Source organism: Hylobates moloch, unplaced genomic scaffold (genome assembly GCF_009828535.3).
Source record: "Hylobates moloch isolate HMO894 unplaced genomic scaffold, HMol_V3 SCAFFOLD_4, whole genome shotgun sequence".
NCBI lineage: Eukaryota > Metazoa > Chordata > Mammalia > Primates > Hylobatidae > Hylobates > Hylobates moloch.
Window position 1 is genome coordinate 106,749,314 of NW_026652279.1, and position 25,385 is coordinate 106,774,698.

Sequence of the window (25,385 nt, forward strand, 5' to 3'; positions counted from 1 at the left end):
AACTGGAAATGCTCTTGAGAGCACTGTGACACTGGGTTATAACCACGATTCTGTTATTCTTCATATCACAGGACCTGTAACAGTGGGTAAGTTTTATCTGGATTGTTTGAGTATGAGTTTCTTTGGTTTGGTTTGGTCTCTCTACCTCCCAAATTGAAAGTGACCAAAAGAGATGCTTTGCAACATCAAAGCTAAGCATTGAATGATAGGAATCTGAACATGTAGGGTCAAAAAGAGAGCCTTTGCTTTCTCAGATCATTTCCCTATAATAAGTATTTCTTGAGGAACTTATATGTTTGTTCATTTATTCAATAAACATTTATTAAATGCCTCAGTGTATGCTAGGTGCTAAGAACACAATGGTGAACCAGACAGGCATAGTCTTCCTCCCTGGGAGAAGATTCTGTGCTGGTCCCTTATAGGGTATTCACAGATAAATAAAGCAGATTCCTTGATTTGTGATTTTATATTCTAGTGGGAGAGCAGAAAAAGATCTGAGTAAAAAAGATCAAGTAATTGCACATTGTTGATAGGTGTTAGAAAACAGGGTAGTGAGAGACTAGAACAAGTAGTTGAGGATGGGAATTCTATCTAGTTAGGGTGATAAGAAGTCTCTGAAGATGTGTCATTTAAGCTGAAACCTAAAAAAATGAAAAGCTAGCAGTGTGAAAATTGACTGATCACATATGCAAATGCCCTGAAGCTTTAGTTCTTTGGTGACAAGCTGGATAGCAGTATGTCTAAAGTGACGTTCTGCCAGTTTAACCAACCAGTGAAAAGAAAGCTGCTCTTTCCCAGTAGTTCCTGCCAAAGTCCAAGAACTGATGCTGATTGGCCTACCTTTGGTCACTTGTTCACCCTAAATCAATCACATGGACAGGAGATAAAACACCCAATAGCCCAGGCTAGTTCCTGTCTCCACCCATGGAGCCAAAGGGTGGGTTAAACTCTGTCTAAACAACCTAGAACAAAGACTTGGCAGGGTAGTTCCCTAAAAGAAAGTGGAAATGTTATCATTGGAAACAAAGATTACACATACTATAAAGGCAAAAACATCTGATGCTATGGCTCCGTCTCACCTTTGATTCCCATTAGTTTTCTAATGAGAATACCGACATCGTGTTTATCAAATTGAGGTCTCACCCACCTAACCTGTCCATTCATCTCAGGTCTACCAATGTTAGCACCTGGCCATTGTGAACCCCCTTTTCATTAGATATCTGCTAGTCCTGTCTCATGGTTATGAATTTTCATGTGCAGAGGGGATGGGGCACATGCATACATCAACATGCTTCAGAGATGACTCAGCCAGGGTGGGTTAGCCAGTAAGATGGCATTGTTTCTAAAATGCCTGCTCCTCCCTCCTGATTTGCTTCCATCACATCCTCTGACATCAAGAAGTACATTTAGCACAAACAAGGTAGATGAGAAATGAGCTGTCACAGTTTATTCACCACATTCTGCTGCAATTTATAAATCACAGTACAATTCAAAATGATTTATTTAGCCTTTCCATCTAAAAAAGAAGAAGAAAGGGAAATGAAAAAAAATATGAAGGATTACCAGCTCCAACCCAATCAATAGCAAGGAAGCCTGCCCGACTCTGCCAATTAATCGTGTCTCTTGGATATGAGATGTCCAATGACAGGAGGCTTGGAGAGAGGTTAGCCATAGTTGAAACCAGATTCACCCCCGAGGGGCCTAGAGTTAGCAGCTCCCAGCTAACCATTATCATTGGTTGAGGGCACTGCTAGGCCACTGCATTCCTCAGCTTGCTCTGCAGTTCTCTAGCCTCTGTGCACCGTAATGGTTCCCTAAAGGAAACTGGAGGTACTGTTACCAAAAGAAGATAATGTATTCTGGGTAGGCAAAAACATAAAGAGGAAGAAAGAAACTACAATCAGTAAAAAGCCAGACATAGAGTAGTTCGAAAAGGAATTCTTAAAGCATTGTAGAGAGGTAGCTATTTCATAAATGGTTGTTTATAATTAGCAATCAGATATGATGCTATAATCCTGCTGGCCTCCCATACATGGCCATTAGATAACTTGTAAATATATTATTCTAAAGAGAATAGAAGGACAAGCATGGTGGCTCCCACCTGTAATCCCAGCACTTTGGGAGACAGAGGCGGGGGGACCACTTGAGGTCAGGAGTCCAAGACCAGCCTGGCCAACATGGCAAAACCCCATCTCTACCAAAAATACAAAAATTAGCCAAACATGGTAACACGTGCCTGTAGTCCCAGCTACTCAGGAGGCTGAGGTAGGAGGATCACTTGAACCCAGGAGGCGGAGGTTGCAGTGAGCCAAGATCACGCCACTGCACTCCAGCCTGGGTGGCAGAGCAAGACTCTGTCTCAAAAAAAAAAAAGGCGAAGGTTTTTTTTTTCTTACATAGGTAAATATTCCTAAATGAGCTTTGTTTATACTGCCTAGTAAGCAGTTGAACTTCAGTATGAACAATGACATTAATTTAGGCATTTAATAATACAAATTATACCTATTAGAGTGTGAGCTTTGAGTTCTCAGTAATAATGCAAAAAAAAGGGGGGGGGGGTTGGGTAGCTATAGCCAAAAAAAAAGCTAGTAGAATATTGGATAATAGAAGAGAGAAAAGAAATACAAAAGAAAAAAAAATGTGCTACACTTGGACAAACCTATGGTGGATCTACCTAAAAAACTGTTTCTTGGCCAGATGCAGTGGCTCATGCCTGTAATCCCAGCACTTTGGGAGGCCAAGGCGGGTAGATCGCCTGAAGTCAGGAGTTTGAGACCAGTCTAGCCAACATGGTGAAACCCTCATCTCTACTAAAATACAAAATTAGCTGGGCATGGTGGCTTACGCCTGTAATCCCAGCTACTCAGGAGGCTGAGGCATGAGAATCACTTGAACCCAGGAGGTAGAGGTTGCAGTGAGCTGAGATCGTTGTCATTGCACTCCAGCCTGGGCAACAGAATGAGACTCCGTCTCAAAAAACAAAAACAAAAACCTGTTTCTTATTCTAGTTTTGATACCTCAAGAAAAAACATGGTAAGAAAAGAAGATCTAGAGAAGAACAACTAAATTGATTAGTAGTTCTTGTCTACAGATATTTATCGAGCTTCCACAATGTGTGAGACTGGTCTGGAGATAAATATAAAAGACACGGTCCTCAGCTTCACAGTCTAATGGGAGAGACAGAGACACAGAAATAGCTCTAATTATGCAATGTGGTGAGCAGAGAACAGAGATATGCGAAGGACACTGATTGAGGTCACAGAGGGGAGGCACTAGGAATGGCTAGGGATGAGCTGAAAACAGACAGAACGAGAGAGGAATACAAAGTGTCCTGTGGGTGTTGTTGCTGCTGTTGTTATGGTACATTTAGGAGTGAGAGAAGCCAGTTTGAAAAGAAGAAGCAATGGAAGGGAAGAGCTGGAGTAACTAAGAGAGAAAACAGATCCGACGGGAAGGCTAGAGTTACGGGATGATGTATAGTGGGTTGGCCCAGAATAAACAGGGAGAGGGGCCCAACCCCCTCCAAACCCAGAGAAGAGCAGATAAAGATGGTTATGGGCAGTGATAAACTTGGAGGTAGAGGGCCATAAAGTTAACGGAGATCAGACCTGGTATATTCAATTTGTTGGAGCAGAGGTTTTTAACCTTTCAGGATGTTGAGAATCTGATGAAAACTACAGTTGTTTTTCTCTCAAAAAGGCACATTAGGCCAGGAGCCATGGCTCACGCTTATAATCCCAGCACTTTGGGAGGCCAAGACAGGAGGATCACTTGAGCCTGGGAGTTCGAGACCAGCCTGGGCAATATGGTGAGCCCTCGTCTGTACAAAAAAATAAAATAAAATAAAACTAGCTGAGGGTGGCAGCGCATGCCTGTGGTCCCAGGTACTTGGGAAGCTGAGGTGAAAGGATCACTTGAGACCCAGAACCAGAGGCTGCAGTGAGCCAAGATCATGCTACTGCACTCCAGCCTGGACAACAGAGCAAGATCCTGTCTCAAAAAAAAAAGAACATTACCCAACTTTTAACATATAATTTCAGTTTCTCAACCTGCTGAATCCCAACCACAGACACCAGGCGGAGAGCCTGCATTCTACCCAGGTAAGACACGTCATTTGCTGATAGTAAGGAATTGGGGGGACGGGGGTGCTTAAAGGTTTGGAATAAACACTGCAGCCCAAGTGAGAGGGACCAAAACAAAGACAAGCAGACGACAGAGCTAAAGTTCCTGGCCTGGGTTAGAAACTGTAGTGGGACATGTCTGTCAGCACAACTGTGCCAAGGTGAATTGCAGCATTGATCCAGGCTGGGAACTTAAGAGAGTAGAATGCCCATTAGGAACATTGAAGTGATTAACATGAATTCCAGAGCAGGTAGGGAAGCAGCCCAGGAGGGGACTGACAAACTGGGAGAGACGGCTTTGTGAGCTGGAAGGGATGCTACCTCACATTATACCAAAAACTCCTGGAAAAATGCAGAGCTCCTACCTCCTCCCTTGCTGAGGTAGGCACACCCGTCAGCTCTTTGGATCTGTCACTAATTGTCATAACCCATCTTCCCTTCATGGTCCCATCTGGGTCTCCTCTGCACCTCTCCCTGACCACTTGCTCTTCTCCCTCCACATACAAACATGCTCAAGGCTTTCCCACATTCAAAAACAAAACAACAGAAACAATGAAACTTCCTTCAAGGACAAGGTTAGATGGAATTAAAGCTCATCTGCTGGCCAGGCACAATGGCTCATGCCTGTAATCCCAGTACTTTGGGAGGCAGAGGCAGGTGGATCACCTAAGGTCAGGAGTTCAAGACCAGCCTGACCAACATGGTGAAACACCATCTCTACTAAAAATACAAAATTAGCCGGGCATGGTGGTGGGTGCAACTATTCAGGAGGCTGGGCACGAGAATCACTTGAATCCAGGAGGCGGAGGTTGCAGTGAGCCAAGATCATGCCATTGCACTCTAGTCTGGGCAAAAAGAGCAAAACTCTACCCAAAAACAAACAAATAAACAGAAAACTCATCTGCCATAGCAAATTCTGAAACAGACATATATATAAAGATAGCATTTCAAATCAGCGGGAAAAAAAATAGGTTACTCAATAAATGGTGTTGAGACTACTGGGTAGACATGTGGGGGAAAAAAATACATTAGATCTCTGTAAATCAAAATAAGCTCCAGATAGATTAAACCTTTCTTTTCCCTGGGGCAGAGTCTCCCTGTTTCCCAGGCTGGAGTGCAGTGGCACCATATCAACTCACTGCAACCTCCACCTCCCGGGTTCAAGCAATTCTCCTGCTTCAGCCTCCCCAGCAGCTGGAATCACAGGCACACACCACCACACCTGGCTAATGTTTGTATTTTTAGTAGGGACAGAGTTTCACCATGTTGGCCCAGGCTGGTCTCGAACTCCTGACCTCAAGTGATCCACCTGCATTGGCCTCCCAAAGTGCTGGGTTTACAGGGGGAGCCATCGCAACTGTATCATATATATATGATACAAAATAAAAGTCTTTTTGGTAATGTTGAAATTGGCAAGAACTTTCTAAGAATAACATAACATCCAGAAGCCCTAAAATAAAACATCGATAGGCTGGGCAGGGAGGCTCGCGCTTGTAATCCCAGCACTTTGGGAGGCCAAGGTAGGTGGATCACCTGAGGTCAGGAGTTCGAGACCAGCCTGACCAACATGGAGAAACCCTGTCTTTTAAAAATACAAAATTAGCAGGGCATGGTGGCGCATGCCTGTAATACCAGCTACTCAGGAGGCTGAGGCAGGAGAATCGCTTGAACCCAGGAGGCAGAGGTTGCAGTGAGCCAAGATCCCGCCATTGCACTCCAGCCTGGGCAACAAGAGCAAAACTCCGTCTCAAAAAATAAAAATAAATTTAAAAATAAAACATTGATAAATTGGTATATATTAAAGAAAAATTCTGCATAGAAAGCATAATCAAAAGACATGAATATTTGCAACTCACATCACAGACAAAAGCCTAAGTTCTTAGCATTTAAACAGCTGATAAAAATAAGAAAATAAAAAAGAACCAGCAAGCTAATAGATAAGTGGGCAAAGAATCTGAACACGATTCACAGAAGCAGGTGTGGGAAATTGGCTCTCTCATGCATTGCTGGTCAAATATAAATTGGTGTGGCTTTTTTGTTTTTTTTCTTTTTTAGATGGAGTCTTGCTCTGTCTCCCTACAGTGGTGCGATCTCGGCTCACCACAACCTCTGCCTCCCAGGTTCAAGCAATTCTCCTGTCTCAGCCGCCTGAGTAGCTGGGACTACAGCACGCGCCACCGCACCCAGCTAATTTTGTATTTTTAGTAGAGACTAAAATACCACCACACACCACCACACCTGGCTAATGTTTGTATTTTTAGTAGGGACAGAGTTTCACCATGTTGGCCCAGGCTGGTCTTGAACTCCTGACTTCGTGATCTGTCCATCTTGGCCTTCCAAAGTGCTAGGATTACAGGCGTGAGCCACCACACCCGGTGGCGTGGCCTTTTAAAGCCCATTAAAAGGGGCCTGGTTAAATACATTGTTACCTCCATTCTACCTCTACTCTACACTGCTATTTGAAAGAATGAGTCAGTTCTATATATCCATCTCCAAGATATAATAAGAATACTGAAGTGTAGAATCATGTGTTACCAAAAAAAAAAAAGTAAGGAGGGCCTACTCGGTGCTCTCTCCACTTGGATGATCCACGAGCACTTCAAACACACACAGCAGGACCAAAGGAGAATTCAATAATTTGCTTTAAATCAAAATCTGCCTATAGAAGCAAAGAATATCTCTGGCAGAAGGCGCAAGAAAACAGTAAGTGTAGCTGTCATGTTCCAACCTCTTCCCCTAATATTCCCTCTTTCTATGAATCAGAAGCACAGACAACGAAGTCGCCCAATCCAGGGCTGGAGAGTCATTCTGGAACTTGGTTATGAATGTAATGCCGTAGAAACAAATCTGTAAAATTCAAATTTGATGACATTACTCACCTACTTAAAGTCATTCATTTCTGCCACCCTCCTCACACCGCTTCCCTCCCTCCCCCTGCCCAGTGCAGGGCCTGTTTCTGCAAGGAGGTGCCTACCATCTCTGCTCTGGATGCTTGCAAATGTCCCGAAGAGGCTTTCGTATGTGGTCTAATACTGATAGCTGCTTCTCAGGTTTTTCCACCAGCACTGCCTGTGTACCTGCTTCTGCCTGAAGAGCTGTTTGGAAGGTAGCAAGCATATGAACCTAAATGAAGACAGGAATGACTACATGTTATTCTCTGGTTTATTTTGATGACAAAGTCCCCCTACTGATAAAACATTGCATTATTTCATCTTTCAACCTTGAAGGACAGAATCCTTGAACACCCAGCTCAAAAATGTTCTCTAGCGCCGGGCGCGGTGGCTCACGCCTGTAATCCTAACACTTTGGGAGGCCGAGGCGGGCAGATCACGAGGTCAGGAGATCGAGACCATCCTGGCTAACACGGTGAAACCCCGACTCTACTAAAAATACAAAAAAATAGCCAGGCGTGCTGGCGGGCGCGCGCCTGTAGTCCCAACTATTAGGGAGGCTGAGGCAGGAGAATGGCGTGAACCCAGGAGGCGGAGCTTGCAGTGAGCCGAGATCGCGCGACTGCACTCCGGGCGACAGAGCGAGACTCCATCTCCAAAAAAAAAAAAAAAAAAAAAAAAAGTCCTCTAGCTCGATAGCTTACACAGCTTTCCCAGCCAGTAGGTCACCCCACTGTCATTCTTCCATTAGCTCTTGGGACTGTTACGAGCTGTTTACTTGTTTTGCAACGGATTATGAAATGTGTGAAGGCAATATCCTATCTTTTCTATTAGTATTATTTCTAGGGCCTAGCTGAAATATAATAGATACTCAGTGAACTTTGTAGGAGGGAGGGAGGGATGGATACATCAAAAGAAATGGAGAAAGATTTCTTAAATCCTAACAGTACAAACTTGAGTTCTTTTCCAGGTGAGGTAGACCTGGAAATGATAGAGATTCCACAAGGAGGCACTAGAGTTCCACCTGTCTCCCTCCGCCGAGAAAAGCCGGCGCCAACTAAGTCTTGCTCCGGCTGGTACTTTGCAGCAGATGCCTGCTTTAGCCGAGTAAGCCAAGAAAGATGATTTGAATGAGGACTGAGGGAGGAATGAGTGCAGGGAGGCCACAACACTGTTATGGTAAAGAAATGATCATTTTAAAGGGAATTCAATAGAGAGCCCCCCACCCCCCACCGCTGCACAACATCCTACTCCTAGCGCTGGGAGCCACATATCCAAACAATAGGTATTGTTTTCTCAGCCCAGTTTTTCCGCCTCCTCTAATTAAGCAAAACACTAAGGCTCATAAAATATTGGGTTATCATTCTAGCTCCACAGTATTTCCCAATTGAGTGCTCTTTTCCTTATTCCATGATAGATCACAGCTGTCACAAATCTTACCATTTCCTCCTTGGTAACCTCCCAAGAGGTCACTGAAACTTTCATCCTGGACCTCTGAACCCTAGATTTCTGTGTAGGCTGACAAGAAAGAAAAAAAAAATCCTTTTAAATTTCAAATATATATCAAACTCCTATGAGAGACCTGGAAATGTAACCATGGAAACCAGAGCATGAGTGTAACCATGGAGACCCATTGAAACTGGCTGGGCCATTACCATCTAGAAGCTGGTGGGGCTGTGGCAATTAGAAGGACTGTTAGCCCTAGTTAATATGGTCAAGTGATGTCGATTGTTTAGGTGAATGTTTTACAGACATTTAAGTAATTTCTGGGTACTGCCAATGCTTTCAAATGTTCAAGAGAAGGCCTTTTCGTAGGGCTTCCTATGTTAGACTAATTTCTGAAGGATCCTCCACATCTTTCTCCCCAGCCCTCTTACCACACCTCCAGAGTCATGACTTAATCAGTCATTCATTCAGCAGACACATGCCAATTACCTTGTAATCACCTTGGTGTGCTGGGCACTGCTGGATCCCATCATATACATTACATAATATGGTGTATATACAGATATGTGCATTATCTGTATATATCCCAGTTCATATACATTGTCTGTCCTAGCAGCTTTAATGCCCAGGCAAATCTTGAATAAAAGGGTCCATTTGTCAAAAGGCTTCTTTACCAGAATCTGTCAGAATTTGGGTTTGTGCTTTCAGTAAGTGAGATGAGAACTAGATTTCTTTCATTTTGAAGGATATGTTCATTATTCCAATGTCATAGAAGTCCTTCACAAAGTCAGACCATTCTCTCCATCCCATTTCTTTTCTTCTTTCCCTGTGTGCATTACAACCCCATCACTCCTCCCACAACCACAGGTTCAAAGGCCTTGATGACAGTTTGTCGGGGGAGCTGCTTTGTTGTGTGTTTTGAACACCAGTGTGGTGAAAAGGTAGAGTGCAGTGTCAAATCACCTGTGCCTGCCACTTACCTGTGTGTCACCCTAGACAAGCTATTAAACCTTCCTAAGCCTCAAGTTTCCTCATCTACAGAGGGGAAATAAAACCAATCTCTTTAGGTTATTCAGTGACAACTTCACACAACTGTGAAACTTTAGACTGCTACCAAGTTTTATCTTCTGGTTTTATCTTTACTTCCCAATATCACTCAGCGTCTTTCATGTTCTTAGCCCTTTCTCCTATTTTACTCAACAGGTAGTCTAAATGTTTACAACTTCCAACAATGCATTCAAAACTAGCTGAGTATAGTGGCTCATGTGTGTAATCCCAGCAGTTTGGGGGTCAAGGTGGGAGGATCACTTGAGCCTGGGAATTTGAGGACGGCCTGAGTGAGACCTAGTGAGAACCCATCTCTACAAAACAAATTTTAAAATTAGCTGAGTGTGCCTGTAACCCCAGCTACTGAGGAGGCTGAGGTGGGAGGAGCACTTGAGCCTGGGAGGTGGAGGTTGCAGTGAGCCAAGACTGCACCCCTACACTCCAGCCTGGGTGACAGAGTGAGATCTTATCTCAAAACAACAACAAACAAACAAACAAACAACCATCTGTCTCAGCAGAAAATGATGGAGACAATGATGACAACCGCAGTTGTTATATGAGGCTTATATGAGGCTTATTATATACCAGACACTGTTCTAAGCACTTTACATATTTTAACTCATTTAATTCTTAAGACAATCCATTGAGGATTATTGTCATCTCCATTATACAGATGAGAAAACTGAGGCACAAGGTGTTTAGGGAAATTTCCCAAGGTCATAAGCTACAGAATGGCAGAAAAAGCATTTGAACCCTAGTAGTGCCTCCAAAGTCAGCCCTTTCAGCCACTGTTCAATAGTCAGGCTTTCTCCAGTGATAATGTTCACTGTGAATAAAGAGTCCAGTGGATATGAATGAACTCCCTCAGATGTCTCCTGTTCAACGCCAACATCTGCCTGCACTAACCCGCATCTTCATCAGCCCCTAGTCCATGTTTGAGAAGAAAAAACCAGCCTTCCTCTAATCCTCCCACCCCAATTTCAAGTTCCTTGCTCCCCCAGTTACCCCTTTGTTTCTGATCCCCAATCCTTCCTCTCACGTGGCACTTTCCTCTCAGTATGTCAGCAGGTGCAAGCCCATCCTGCCTTATATATTTTTTCCCCATTCTTGAACTTGGCTGAAATGTCCTACCTTACTTTTTTATTTTATTTATTTTATTTATTTATTAATTTATTTATTTTGAGACAGAGTCTCACTCTGTCGCTCAGGCTGGAGTGCAGCTCACTGCAACTTCTGCTTCCCGGGTTCCAGCGATTCTCATGCCTCAACCTCCCCCAGGTAGCTAGGATTACAGGCACCCACCGCCACAACTGGCTAATTTTTGTATTTTTAGTAGAGACAGGGTTTCACCGTGTGGCGCAGGCTGGTCTCGAACACCTGACCTCAAGTGACCTACCCACCTCGGCCTCCCAAAGTGCTGGGATTACAGGCATGAGCCACCGCGCCCAGGCCCTATCTTACTTTTTTCAGCACCACTTGAGTCTCTCTGCTTGTTATCCTCTCTCCTCTCCACAGCCAAGTTCCTGGCTCGAGTTGTCTATGCTTGTCTCCACCCCTTCATCTCCCATGGGTGCTGCACCCTCTGAGGTCTGGCTTCCTCACTTTACTGCAGTTGCTGTCCCGGTGGCCCCCAAGGTTGCTAAAATAAACGGCTTTTTATTTATTTGTTTAATTTTTTTTTTTTTTTTTTTTTGGAGACGGAGTCTTGCTCTGTCACCCAGGCTGGAGTGCAGTGGCGCGATCTCAGCTCACTGCAAGCTCCGCCTCCCGGGTTCATGATAAATGGCTTTTTAAAAGTCTCAGTCCCACTCCTCTCTGCAGCATTTAACTCTATTGATCACTTTCTCCCCTTTAAAACCTTCGCCTCCCTTGGCCTGACCTTCTTCTGTGCTTCCACTCCGGATTTTCCTTCTCTGTCTCCTTTACTGGCTCCTCCCTCATGGCCTATTCGTTACTTTGGGGTATGCTTCTGGACCCTTAACCTGCTCTTCCTCTCTCTGAGCACTGTCAGTATCATGTCTGTGTCTTCAACTAAGCCTCCATTCTGAATTCACATCAATGGATAAAAATGGCAATTGACTATCTCAGCTGCATGATCTGTGGACTCCCCATCTTCAACTCAACACTGCATCCACCCAGAAGCCCAAGTCACAATATCTGAAGTCATTCTCCAGTCCTTCGTCCCTCTGACAGGCATCTCCATGACCCCTCATGTGTAGCTTTCTGTTCCATGTCCTGACCCCTCCACCACTGCCTTAGTCATCTTTTCTCTCCTAAAACATTAAAATCACTTCACCGGTCTCCCTTCTCCTTAAGCCTCAACCGTAAGGATACCAGTGAGGTCTCTCTAATATGCATCTCACTCCATTCCACAAAACCAAAAGATCCCTAATGCCAACATAATGAAACCAATTCCTTTGCATATGACCTGACTCCCATCTCTCTCTCCAGCCTCACCAGCTGTCTGGCCACCTCCCTAACCCCTGCCTTTCTCGCACTGCGGCTACAGTACTGGGCCAGATGGAATGGCCCCAAGCATGTCTCTCACACCTCCCCACTTGGCACATCCATTCCTTCTTTCTGGAACATTTCCCTAGGGTGTTCATCTGGCAGACTCCTCCCCCGTATTCTCTACTTCCTCTTTGCCACGGTCCATTCCCTCACAGGCCTGGCTTTCCTTGTGCCTTTTACATACTCTCATCCAACAATTCTCTGCTTGCACTATAATTGTTGGACTCATCTATTTTCCTTCTTAGACTTACTAGTTCTTCAAGGACAAGTACTACTTATTTGTTGTCCTTGTATTTTTTGTCCCATCAGTGCCCCACAAAATTTCTTGACAACAGTAGACATTTACTAAATATTAGATATTAATATTGTTATCAAGGAGACAGCAGAGAAACTGCCTTGGCAGCTAACACTTTCCATCATCATCACCACCATCAACATCAGAAAGCACACACCAAATGCCTCTGTAACCTGACCATGTCGTAACTTAGATCAAGTTAGTAGAGATAGTATCCCCACATGTGTGATGTACACTCATTGGTATACAGACCTCATCAATGCACAGACAGGTGAGTGGTTACACTAGATGACTTCTTTTTTTTTTTTTTTTGAGGCAGAGTCTCACTCTGTCGCCCAGGCTGGAATGCAGTGGCGTGATCTCTGCTCACTGCAACCTCTACCTCCCGGATTCAAGCAATTCTGCCTCAGCCTCCCGAGTAGCTGGGATTACAGGTGCACGCTGCCACACCCAGGTAATTTTTGTGTTTTTAGGAGAGATGAGTTTTCACCTGGTGGCCAGGCTGGTCTCAAACTCCTGATCTCAGGTGATCCACCCGCCTCGGCCTCCCAAAGTGCTGGGATTACAGACGTGAGCCACCGCGCCTGGCTAGTACTAGATGATTTCTAAGGTCTCTTCAAAGTCACATCCTGTGAATGGAGGCATTAAACCAAGACATCCAATTAAATCAACCACCATGTGCACACTTATGACGCACAAGCTATTGCACTAAATGCTGTAATAAATGGATAGGAATGAACACTTACCAGTATTTAGATCAAAGACGAATACAATTAAAGGCCATTTCAATATGAGACTGGGTAGGTAAATAGGAGAAGACAAAGGAGGGTACTCATTCAATTAGCTCAGCTGACATTTGTCAGGGCCCAGCTCTTTGCTGGGTCAATGTCGGAAGCTGGGTGGAACAATGAAAACCATGTGGTCTCTGTCCTTTATGTGCTCCTGGCCCAGCAAGGCAGACAGCCACACAGCCTTCAAACGCAAAGGGCAGGGAAAGAGGGCTGCAATTAATTCTGTCTGGAAAGAGAAGGCAGGTCTTAAGAAATTTCTCAGTCGTGACATTTGGTCTGGCTCTTGAGGGTCTAATGGGTTTTTTCAAGTGTAGAAGAGAGAGTTCCACAGCGAGGGAACAGAATGAAAAGGAGGACATAGCCTCCAACGCTGAGGCTCCTTGGAAACCATTGATTTTCCCAGGTCACAAGCAGCGGCAGCTGAGCCACTACCCTGAACTCCACATGAGAACATCGGCTTCGTGAGCCCCACAGGCGACATGTGCAGGGTCTGGAGAATGATGGCTGGGGCACAAGATGTAGGTTCGGAAGTGGAGAAAGCAGGGTCACCAAGGTTAATACAGGTCATTATTCAGGTATGCAGAAAGAAAACTATTTTTTTCTTTTCTTTCTTTTTTTTTTTTTTTTTTTTTTTGAGACAGGGTCTTGCTCTGTCACCTAGGCTGGAGTGCAGTGTTTTGATCATAGCTCACTGCAGCCTCAAACTCCTGGGCTTAATCAGTCCTCCCACCTCAGCCTCCCAAACAGCTGGACCACAGGCATGTACCACCACACCCAGCTAATTAGTTTTAAATTTTTGGTAAAGACAGAGGTCTCATTATGTGACATAGGTTGGTCTTGAACTCCTGGCCTCAAGAGATCCTCCCACTTCACCCTCCCAAAGTATTGAGATTACAGGCATGGGCCACAGAAGTGACCAAATATTTAATACAATAATTTGGCCATCCATGTAGGTCACCTACGTCTGTGTGTGTGTCTTATGCCCTCTGCTTCTCTCCCTAAGGGAGCATGGAAGATTATGGTTTTTATAACCTCATGATGGCCAAAAAGAGTTGGGGACCTCAAGAACATAGGCAGCATCTCTTTCCTCCAGGGTGCTCCTGGCAGGGCTGGCATTTGAGGCTGAAAGTCCATGGCTATCCTAGTCTAACTTAGCTTGACCTGGCCCAGGGGTGCTGCCTGGACTATGAACACTTACTGGGCCCCCTAACACAGTGAAGTCTGTCTGTGTTTCTCACTCAACCCTGGCTTGAGTGCTGTTCACTGCACAGTTCTTTGCTGTGGAACTACTTCTCCTCCACCATGTCAAACTCCTCAGCTAAACTCTAGATTTTATCTGTAACATACTGGCATCAAGGGAGGCTTTAAACAACTAACTCTCAGAGACTCTCCAAGATGAAATGGGTGCACCTAGGAGTCGTTCGAAATACTTAAAAGCCAGTAAGGTACAAGCACCGCACAATCAGCATGGAAACTGGTCCTTATGAATCAAAACTGGCTGCAACCTCCCCAAGTGGCTCTGTGAGTGCAGAATGGTACAGGGGCATCCTGCAAGAAGGCCCCTATCCTCCCCGATTTACTGTATACTACCTGCTCTCCAGGCACATTTCTGCCCACTCTGTTCTCCCATCTCACTCCTCTTGTTCTCTCCACAGTTCCTCACACCTCAAAAGGCTTTTATTTCATTTATTGCTCAGTTTTTAGGTGCAAGGAACAGAACCGACGCTGCTGGACTTAAGGAGCAAAGGAATTTATCAGAAGGATATTGGATGGCTTGCAGGAACCTGAGAGGCCCAGAGCCAGGCACAGGAACAATTGCCCACAAGAAAGCCTTAGAAACACTTCTGTGCTGGACCCCACAGGTTTCACCACTGACAACACGGGCTGAATAATGCGGCTACAGTCATTGCCGTCATCCACTCTGCACCACACCTGCTTCTTCCAAACCCCTGATTTCTCATCAATCAGGGTTAGGGAAGATGTCCCTGACTGGCATGTGCCTTCAGTTGTGCTCAAGAAGCTGGAAAAGCAAGATCTGACACTTTCTGATTCTCTAGTGGGAATGGGTTCTGCTCAAATAGAGAAAGGGGCTTTCAAGGTTTGCCTGTCTGTGTGACTAGCACACTCTACTCTTCCCTCCTGGTTTATTTTCCCACTATAGATAGAGTGGTACTTATCTAGCTGTCCTAGCCTTAAGGGGTGGGAATGCCAGGTTTACAAATAAAAATACAGGTCGGGCACAGCGGCTCACGTCTGTAATCCCAGCACTTTGGGAGGCCAAGGCAGGCAGGTTGCTTGAGCTCAGGAGTTCGAGACCAACCTGGCCGACGTGGTGAAACCCCATCTCCACTAAAAACACAAAAAATTAGCCAGGCATGGTGGCACACACCTGTGGTCCCAGCTACTTGGGAGGCTAAGGCACGAGAATTGCTTGAACCCAGGAAATGGAAGCTGCAGTGAGCTGAGATCGCGCCACTGCACTCCAGCCTGGGCGACAGAGTGAGACTCCCTATCAAAAATAAATAAATAAATACAAGATGCCCAGTTATATTTAAATAAACAGCAAATTTTTTAGTGTAATTATGTTCCATGCAATATTTGGAACATATTTATTCTAACAAATTATTCATTGTTTATCTAAAATTCACATTTAACTGGGCATTCTGCATCTTCTCTGGCAGCTCGCCTTAGGAATATCTTCTCTACGCTGCACTGCCCTTTCCTAAACTGAGCCAGGCCCCGGTTTCTGGGTGTGATAAAGATGCTGAAGTGCAAAATCCACCTTCAAGATGAAAGCCAGCTGCCTGATCCTGGTTTTGAGTGCCAAAAATTTGAAATTACCCAGTCTTTCTCTCGGCTTTCCTCCCATAACAGATGTGCATCTTCTCCAATCAGACAGACGCCTGGAGCCAGCTAAAGTACAGGTTGTGTCCTTGGGAAAGCGAAGGAGAAGCATATTAAAATTTAAAAAAAGATTACCCAGTTGCAATAACTAAAAGTGGAGTAAGTGGTGCAGAAAGATTTCATGAATTTTTATACTGGGCTCTCTCAAATTCCAGTACTTCAAGTTTCCTGTGACTCACACTTTACAGGGCTTTAATAGGAGGTGAAGCTATAAAGTAATGAAACTGATTTTCATGTGTTACCACACATACATGGAGATGAGTCAACAACTACTTTTGCTCTCACCTCCCACGTCCCAGGGTGGATCCATTACTCAATTGCCGATCTGTTTCTTTAATTCAAAAAGGCAAATGATTTTCAAAGCCACTGCATTTCAATATATTATAGACAAGATGCTAAGACTGTTTCCTAAGCTTTCTTAAAATTATAAATAACACAAACGAGGCGCACAACTTTGCCAAATTCTTCTAAAGCAACCCACACAAAGACTTTACTCATTTACCCAAGTCTTAGACAAGGAATAATTAGACCTTCTCAAACCAATGTCAGCTTTCTCTGGGCTGCCAGACAAACCACCGTGGGATGTTTCCAAGCCACAGAAAACAAATGGTATCTGTGAGAGCTGGTGCTCATGTTGGAATATCTTTCACTAGCCAGGCTCCATTCCTTGGGAAGAAACCCCATCTATGCTTCTCCTTAAATTAAGCCTTTTTTCAATTCCTCAAACATGCCTTGTCCTTCCCATTTTGGGGCCTTTGTGCAGTGTTCCTCCGTCTGGAACCCTCTTCTTTGCTTCATCCAGTGACCTCTGTCAGATCTCCGCTCAAAATCATTTCCTCTGGAAAAAGTCAGTTCCCTAAACCTCCTCACCCCAACCCCTGTGGCTGGATCAGGGCTCCCTGTTATATGCTTTCAGAGTTCATGCTGCCACTCCTTCTTAGGCTTATAAGGCTATTGTTGTGTGATTTGGGGATTAAGGCCAACTCCTGTCTTACTCAGTCATGGAAGTTTTGGCTGGGTGGCTGCTTGTCCGAAACCCCATCTCCCAGCCTTCCTTGCAGCTAGGTGTGGCCTTGTGACTGGAATCTGGCCAATGACATGCATTCGACTTCTGAGTGTAGCACTCAGAAGGAAAGGAGGGGAGCCTCCTCTTTTCTGTTTCTCCCTTCAACAGCCTGAAGGGAAATGTAATGGTGAACTGATAAGGGACAGGAGAGCAGAGGGACAAACGGAGCCTGGGTGTCCATCACCATCGAGCCACCAGACTAGCTCCACTCACTATCTGGATTGGGAACCTGAGAACTGCACGACTTTCCTGGTTTGGTGGTGGTGGTGGTGGTGGTGGTGGTGGTGGTGGTGGTGGTGGTGGTTGTTGTTGTTTGGAGACGGAGTCTCTGTCGCCCAGGCTGGAGTGCAGTGGTGTGTTCTCAGCTCACTGCAACCTCTGCCTCCCAGGTTCAAGCGATTCTCCTGCCTCAGCCTCCCAAGTAGCTGGGATTACAGGCACGTGCCACCATGCGGGACTAAGTTTTGTTTTTTGTTTTGTTTTTCGAAACAGAGTTTCTCATCACCCAGGCTGGAGTGCAGTGATGCGATCTCGGCTCACTGCAACCTCCACTTCCTGAGTACAAGTGATTCTCCTGCCTCAGCCTCCCGAGTAGCTGGGATTACAGGTGCCTGCCACCATACAGGCTAATTTTTCATATTTTTAGTAGAGACAGGTTTTTACCATGTTGGCCAGGTTGGTCTCGAACTCCTGACCTCAGGCAATCCACCCACCTCGGCCTCCCAAAATGCTGGGATTACAGGCGTGAGCCACCGCACCCAGCCTAAGTTTTGTATTTTTAGTAGAGATAGGGTTTTGCCATGTTTGCTAGGCTGCTCTCAAACTCCTGGCCTCAAGTGATCCACCTGCCTCAGCATCCCAAAATGCTGGGATTACAGGCGTGGGCCACCATGCCTGGCCATGACTTTCCTGTTTAAGCCACTGTACTGAGTCTCATGAAAGTAGCCTATATCTAGCAAATGCAGATTGGAACCCAGAGCCACTTGATCTCAGAATCCAAGCTCTGAACGACCACCACATGATGTTTTCCACACATGGGCCTCTTCTCTATTATACATGTTACATATGCATCTTACATTTCACAGATCATATAGCAGACCACTTTGAAGAACGTGGGGCTCACTTCCTGGATCTGTACTAGATCCCAGAGTGAATATGGTGCCCTCCAACTCATGCAATTCTCCTGCCTCAGCCTCCCAAGTAGCTGGGATTACAGGCATGCACCACCACACCTGGCTAATTTTTTGTACTTTTAGTAGAGACAGGGTTTCACCATGTCGGCCAGGCTGGTCTTGAACTCCTAACCTCAAGTGATTCACCCACCCTGACCTTCCAAAGTGCTGGGATTACAGGTATGAGCCACCGTACCCAGCCACGTTGTATGTTTGCCATACTTTTTCCTTCTCACTCAATTTCCATCTATGTTTTTACCCCTGAGAGTCTCTGATAAGGTCCTCAGGACCACCTTTGTTTCTATTATTATTAATAAGTAACTTGGTTCCCAGCATGCCCTCACCCCTGCCCCATCACATTCAGGAGAAAGGAAAGCTGACCATGATGGAGAGTTCTGACCTTTCTTGGAGGCCAGCATCACTCAACGCTGTTCCACCCCACTGCTATAAGTTTGGTGGAACCAAAGCTAAAGAGAAGCCTCCTGATATCAGGAAGCAAGTAGTTAGCCTTTTCTGCATAACTTATTTTTTTTTCTGTTTCACATATAATTTTATTTGTTTTTTGTTTTGTTTTGTTTTGTTTTTTGGGACAGAATCTCACTCTGTCGCCCAGGCTGGAGAGCAGTGGCACGATCCCGGCTCACTGCAACCTCCAGCTCCCGGGTTCAAGCAATTCTCCTGCCTCAGCCGCCCAAGTAGCTGGGACTACAGGCATGCACCACCATGCCCGGCTAATTTTTGTATTTTTAGTGGAGATGGGGTTTTGCCATGTTGGCCAGGCTGGTATCAAACTCCTGACCTTAAGTGATCCACTTGCTTCGGCCTCCCAAAGTGCTGGGATTACAGGCGTGAGCCACCGTGCCTGGCCACGTATAATTTTACATAGATGTACATCACTGGCTATTTGGGCGCAATGCTTCCTCTTTTTTTTTTCTGCTTGATTTCCCCCTTCTCTTCTTCTTCTCCTTTCTCCCCTCCAGAACCAGTCATTGCTCCACTAACACACACAAGCCAGATCACCAACCAAGTATGCACACTCCTGTATTTTTCTCCATGCTTACAAAATCTTGTGTAGAAATTGGGAGTTTGGACATTTTCTTCTTCATAAAAGTGAGAACGTGGCTGGGTACGGTGGCTCACACCTGTAATCCCAGCACTTTGGAAGGTCGAGGTGGGTGAATCACTTGAGGTTAGGAGTTCAAGACCAGCCTGGCCGACATGGTGAAACCCTGTCTCTACTAAAAGTACAAAAAATTAGCCGGGTGTGGTGGTGCATGCCTGTAATCCCAGCTACTTTGAAGGCTGAGGCAGGAGAATTGCATGAACCCAGAAGGCGGAGGTTGCAGTGAGCAAAGTTTGTGCCACTGCACTCCATCCTGGGCATCCGAGTGAGACTCCATTAAAAAAAAAAAAAAGTGAGAACATATCATGTACACTTTTCTGCATCTTCCTTTTCTCATTCAACTATACCTCATGGACATCTGTTTAAATCCATTGGTTTAGATTTATTTCATTATTTTTAATGGCTGATTAATAATTCATTATATTGATATGCCATAAATTATTCAGCCATGGGCTTTGTTTTGTGCTTTTTGTCACAACAAATAATGCTGCAATGGCATCCACGTGAACTAGTGGTTTTCTCTCTGTGGAATAGATTCCCAGGCATGAGCTTGCTGGGTCAAAAGCCATAAGAATGTTTAATTTTAATCAACATTGTCTTCAATTGCAGTGGCTTGATTCCTTCACATCATCCTTTTTTTCTCCCTAGCTTCCTACAGTTCTCCATTTGCCCCTCTTCCCTGCTACATCCTTTCTTGCTTCTATTTTCTGTAATTAAATTAAAAGGCTGAAATGTTTTATTTTAGGTCAATCTTATAGGCTAAAATGTAAAACATTTGTGCTACTATATAAAAATGCAATAAATATTATATAATAAAGAAATCCCCACTGTTTTAAAAGGCTTAAAGAAAGAAGCCCTCTTCTGCCTGAGACCAAGTAATCAATAATGTGACTACAGGTTTGTAATATGATACCTATTTTTCCTCTCTTTCGTAGTTAATCCAAAGATACGTTCACAAATTCTCAAACTCTATGGTAACTGAATATTATCAGTAGCAAATTATGCAGCCCCCTGCCAAAGTTTCCTAGGTAATTAATTATATGAGATATTGCTTTTCTGGAGCATCCTCTGCCCCCAAACCCCACTCCTAGGACGATTTATTCATTTGGCAAATATCTATAGAGCTATTGCTATGTGCTAGGCATTGTACTAGATGTGGGGCACATACCAGGGAATAAGATGGACAAGATCCCATTCTCACAGAATGCCTAGTAGAAGGAAAAAATAGTGAACAACAAATTACGCATGCTTTTGGATAATATTATTTTAGTTGGGGTAAAATGCACATAAAATGCACCATCTTAATCATTTGTAGATGTACAGTTCAGTGGTATTAAGCACATTCACAGTGTTGTACAACCATTACCACCATCCATCCACAGAGCTCTTTTCATCTAGCAAAACTGAAACTCTGTACCCATTAAATGATAACTGACCGCCCTCTCCCTCCACCTGCTAGTAACCACCAGTCTTTCCCATCCCTATGAAACTGACTACTCTAGGTACCTCATACAAGTGGAGTCACAGTATTTGTCTTTTTGTGCTATGTCACTTAGCATAATGTCCTCAAAGTTTATTCATGTTGTACTGTGTGTCACAATAGCTTTCCTCCAGAAGGCTGAATAAAATCCCATTGTAGGCATACACTGTATTTTATTTATCCATTCAACTGTTAATGGACACTTGGGTCACCTCCACTTTTTGGATAATATTTTAAAGCTATTTTTGGCCAGGCACGGTGGATCACTCCTGTAATCCCAGCACTTTGAGAGGCTGAGGTGGGCGGATCGCTTGAGTGCAGGAGTTTGAGACCAGCGGGGCAACATATGGAGACCCCATCTCTACAAAAAATAACAACAAAAAGAAATTAGCTGGCCCAGTCTCTACAAAAAATACAAAAAAAAAAAAAAGGATGTAAGGGCAATCTGGCTGCAACATCTGTCACCCCACTGATCACCAGGGTTGATTCGGCTAATCTGGCTGGCTAGGAGGGTGTCCCCTTCCTCCCTCACCGCTCCATGTGTGTCCCTCCGGAAGCTGTGTGCTCAAAGGGGCGACCATCCCCAACAGAGGAGGACTGGTCTTCGGTCAAGGGCATGTGAGCAGCTGCACTCCCCTGCTAGAACCTCCATTCAAGCTCTCAAAAAATACGGGAAAAAAATTAGCTGCTTGGGAGGCTGAGGTGGGAACCTGAGCCCAGAGAGGTCGAGTGAGCCATGATTGTGTCACTGCACTCCAGCCTGGGAAACAGTGAGACCTTGTCTCAAAAGAAAAAGAGATATTTTAAAAATTTTTTAAAAGAAGTTTAAGTTTCCACACTAGACTTATAAAGCCAGTAAACACTGGCAAATTATTCCTCTCATATAACTTTAACTACACATTCCCAGACAGAGTAAATATATATTTGACCTACTATTTTTAAAATATTAACCATTGTTTTTTCTCTCCAGCTATTTCCTTCCTCTCCCTGTGTTCTCCCCATTTAAATAGTGAGGCTGGCCAGACAGTGGCTCACACCTGTAATCACAGCAATTTGGGAAGCCGAGGCAGGAAGATCACTGGAGGCCAGGAGTTTGCGACCAGCCTGGGCCACATAGCGCGACTCTCATCTCTTACCAAAAAAAAAGCTTGAGCAACATGGTGAAACCCTGTCTCTACAGAAAATACAAAAAATTAGCTAGACATAGTGGCATACGCCTGTGGTCCTGTCTACTAGGTAGACTGAGGTGGGAGGATCGCTGGAACCTGGGAGGTAGAGGTCACAGTGAGCCAACATCATGCCACTGCACTCCAGCCTATGCCACAGAGCGAGAGCCTGTCTCCAAAATAAATAAATAAATAAATAAATAAATAAATAAATAAATAAATAAAGGCCGTGTTCACTGCTCAGAGGAGGTGTTAGCAGCAAAAAGCCTTTTCCAAGGGTCTCTCTGGCCGTGGCGTCTAACAGCCTAGGTACTTACGTAGAACCATATAGGACTTTAGATTATCTTAACAGACAGCTTTATAGACAGGTAACACTGAAGATAAGGGGGGCACCCCCAACACTTTCCTCTCTTCTCCTCTTCACCCCAACTATAGAGGCTTAGTCCTATGTAACTATAGAAACTTTTGGGGTTCGGCGCTGTGGCTCATCCTGTAATCACAGCACTTTGGGAGGCTGAGGTGGGCAAATCCCTCAAGGTCAGGAGTTCAAAACCAGCCTGGCCAACATGGTGAAACCCCATTTCTACTAAAAATACAAAAGTTATCTGGCTGTGGTGGCATGCACCTGTAATCCCAGCTACTTGGGAGGCTGAGGTGAGAATCGCTTGAACCCAGGAGGCGGAGGTTGCAGTGAGCAGAGATCATGCCACTGAACTCTAGCCTGGCCTACAGAGTGAGACTGTGTCTCAGAAAAAAAAAAGCCCTTTGGGACTCCCAAATTGACTGAAATTATGATTCTATCACCATGGTTGAATGAGATCTTTTTTGAGATGGAGTCTCGCTCTCTCACCCAGGCTGGAGTGCAGTGGCATGATCTCAGCTCACTGCAAGCTCTGCCTCCTGGGTTCACGCCATTCTCCTGCCTCAGCCTCCCGAGTAGCTGGGACTACGGGTGCCCGCCACCACGCCTGGCTAATTTTTTGTATTTTTAGCAGAGATGAGCTCTCTCCGTGTTAGCCAGGATGATCTTGATCTCCTGACCTCGTGATCTGACTCAGCCTCCCAAAGTGCTGGAATTACAGGTGTGAGCCACCACGCCCGGCCGAATGGGATCTTAAAATATAAATTAAGTTATATTTCTTGCTCACCTGAGGTGAACTGAAACCCCTACTCCTATATGCAGCTAATGAGTCTATTATAATGGTATTAGGCTCTGTGAAAGAAGGACTGGGGTTCCTGAGAGCCTATAATGGGCTCTGATCTTGTTGGGAGAAAAGGTGGCAGCAGGCGATTGGGTTAGGCTTCCCTGAATTTGAGCTCAGATCTCAAGGATGAATATGAAGTTACTTGACAAAGGATGTGGTCCAAGCAGTTGTATCTCGTCTCCAGTGCTTTTAGCGCCAACATTCTTGTGTCCTTTCCCCCCACCAAAAACATTCCCGCCATTACTTTGTTACCAGGAAAACTTGTCCAGCCACATTCCCTTTCAATAGCCTTAGTTTCTCAATTCTTAGATGCCCAAAGTGTCTTATGGATGTTATCATTTTACATGGAAAATTTTCTTTCTTATTTGTTATTTATTTTATTCTTTTATTTATTTATTTTGAGTCAGGATCTCGCTCTGTCACCCAGGCTGGAGTGCAGTGGCGCTTCTCGGCTCACTGCAGCCTCGACCTCCCAAGGCTCAAACGATCCTCTCACCTCAGCCTCTCAAGTAGCTGGGACCACAGGTGCACACAACTACACCTGGATAAGTTTTTGTATTTTTTGTAACGATGAGGTCTCACATTGTTGCCTAGGCTGGTCTCGAACCCCTGGACTCAAGTGATTCTCCAGCCTCAGCCTCCATAAGTGCTGGGATTACAGGCATGAGTCACCGTGCCTAGCCTATATTGAGAATTCTCTAGATGTTTTAAGATGCCATCTTGATTTTTGCAGCATATCTGTGACACATCTAAACATTTTCATACAACTCAGCCATATCAGCTCACATATTTTCCCCTCATAGTATTCATATGGAACCATAATACTCCACCTATCGCCATACAAATCTACCATGTTGAGTAGCAAATGAAGGAAAAATATTTTCCCACATCATTAATTACTCCACTTTTAAGCAAATACTTTTCCTCTTTGGCTTTAAAACAGCTATTATGACTGCCAGCTGGGATTCCCAGGAGGTTTAAGAGCATTAATCACCAGAATATGCTTTGTTCTTTTTTAAGGAAAATAAGACTAAATTAAGCTGGGCATGATGGCTCATGCCTGTAATCTGAGAGACTGAGGAGGCTGATGTGGGAGGATCGCTTGAGGCCAGGAGTTCAATACCAGCCTGGGCAGCATAGTGAGACCCCCCCATCTAAAAGACTAAATTAAAGACACACTCAGATATTTTTCCCCTGGTTAGAAAAGGCACAAAATTTGGTGATTAACTTCGTAATACCCACTAGTGATTTTTTCAGTTACTATAATTTTAGTTATTCTTAATTAAATATCAGCAAATTAAAATTTAACTATTTAACCTAAATCTATTAATATTTTCTGAGCTCCAAACTCCCAAATCCAATTGCCTTCTGACTTTATTTATTTATTTATTTATTTATTTATTTATTTATTTATTTTGAGACGGAGTCTCACTCTTGTTGCCCAGGCTGGAGTGCAGTGGCGCAATCTCAATTCACTGCAACCTCTGCCTTCCGGGTTCAAGCGATTCTCCTGCCTCAGCCTCCTGAGTAGCTGGGATTACAGGTGCCAGCCACCATGCCCGGCTAATGTTTGTAGTTTTAGCAGAGATGGGGTTTCACCATGTTGGCCAGGCTGATCTCCAACTCCTGACCTCAGGCAATCCGCCCACCTCGGCCTCCCAAAGTGTGAGCCACTACACCTGGCCACCTTCTGACATCTTTTAAATTTCTCATGGGCATCTCAAGGTAATTATGTCCAAAACTGAATTCTTGATCTTTCTCTTCAAATCTGCTTTTCCACCAATCTTCTCATATTGATAAATATTATCAATATTCACCCATTTGCTCTATTTTTGGACTCTGGAAGGCACTACACACACTGTCCTTCAGCCTATAATGCACTTCTCCCACTCTTTACCTGAATGGCTTCTGTCTATCGTCAGCTTAAATGTCACTTCATCAAAGAGGCCTTCCCTGACCCTCTCTCAATCCAAATGGCATTCTCTCCTGTCCCCATACTTCTTTGTCACAGTGCTTATCACAGCTTTTCATGGTGTGTCTGAGGACTGCCAGTGCATTGCCTGGCTCCCCTGCCCATGTGTGAGCGTGGAGGAAACAGGAACCCTGGCTCCTGCTGTCAGTGCCCAGCAGAGTGCTTATGACAAAGCAGGGATTCAGTATTTGTTGG

The 25,385-nt window shown here is 44.6% G+C and overlaps 1 long non-coding RNA gene across 1 annotated transcript; it reads left to right on the forward strand.

The window, feature by feature from the left end:
- Nucleotides 1-8,662: 8,662 nt before the first annotated feature.
- LOC131383304 (uncharacterized) lies at nucleotides 8,663-15,342 on the forward strand. The gene is made up of 3 exons (XR_009213249.1): nucleotides 8,663-8,748; nucleotides 13,506-13,677; nucleotides 14,800-15,342. It is a non-coding gene; the product is annotated as an uncharacterized LOC131383304 (long non-coding RNA).
- Nucleotides 15,343-25,385: the final 10,043 nt, after the last annotated feature.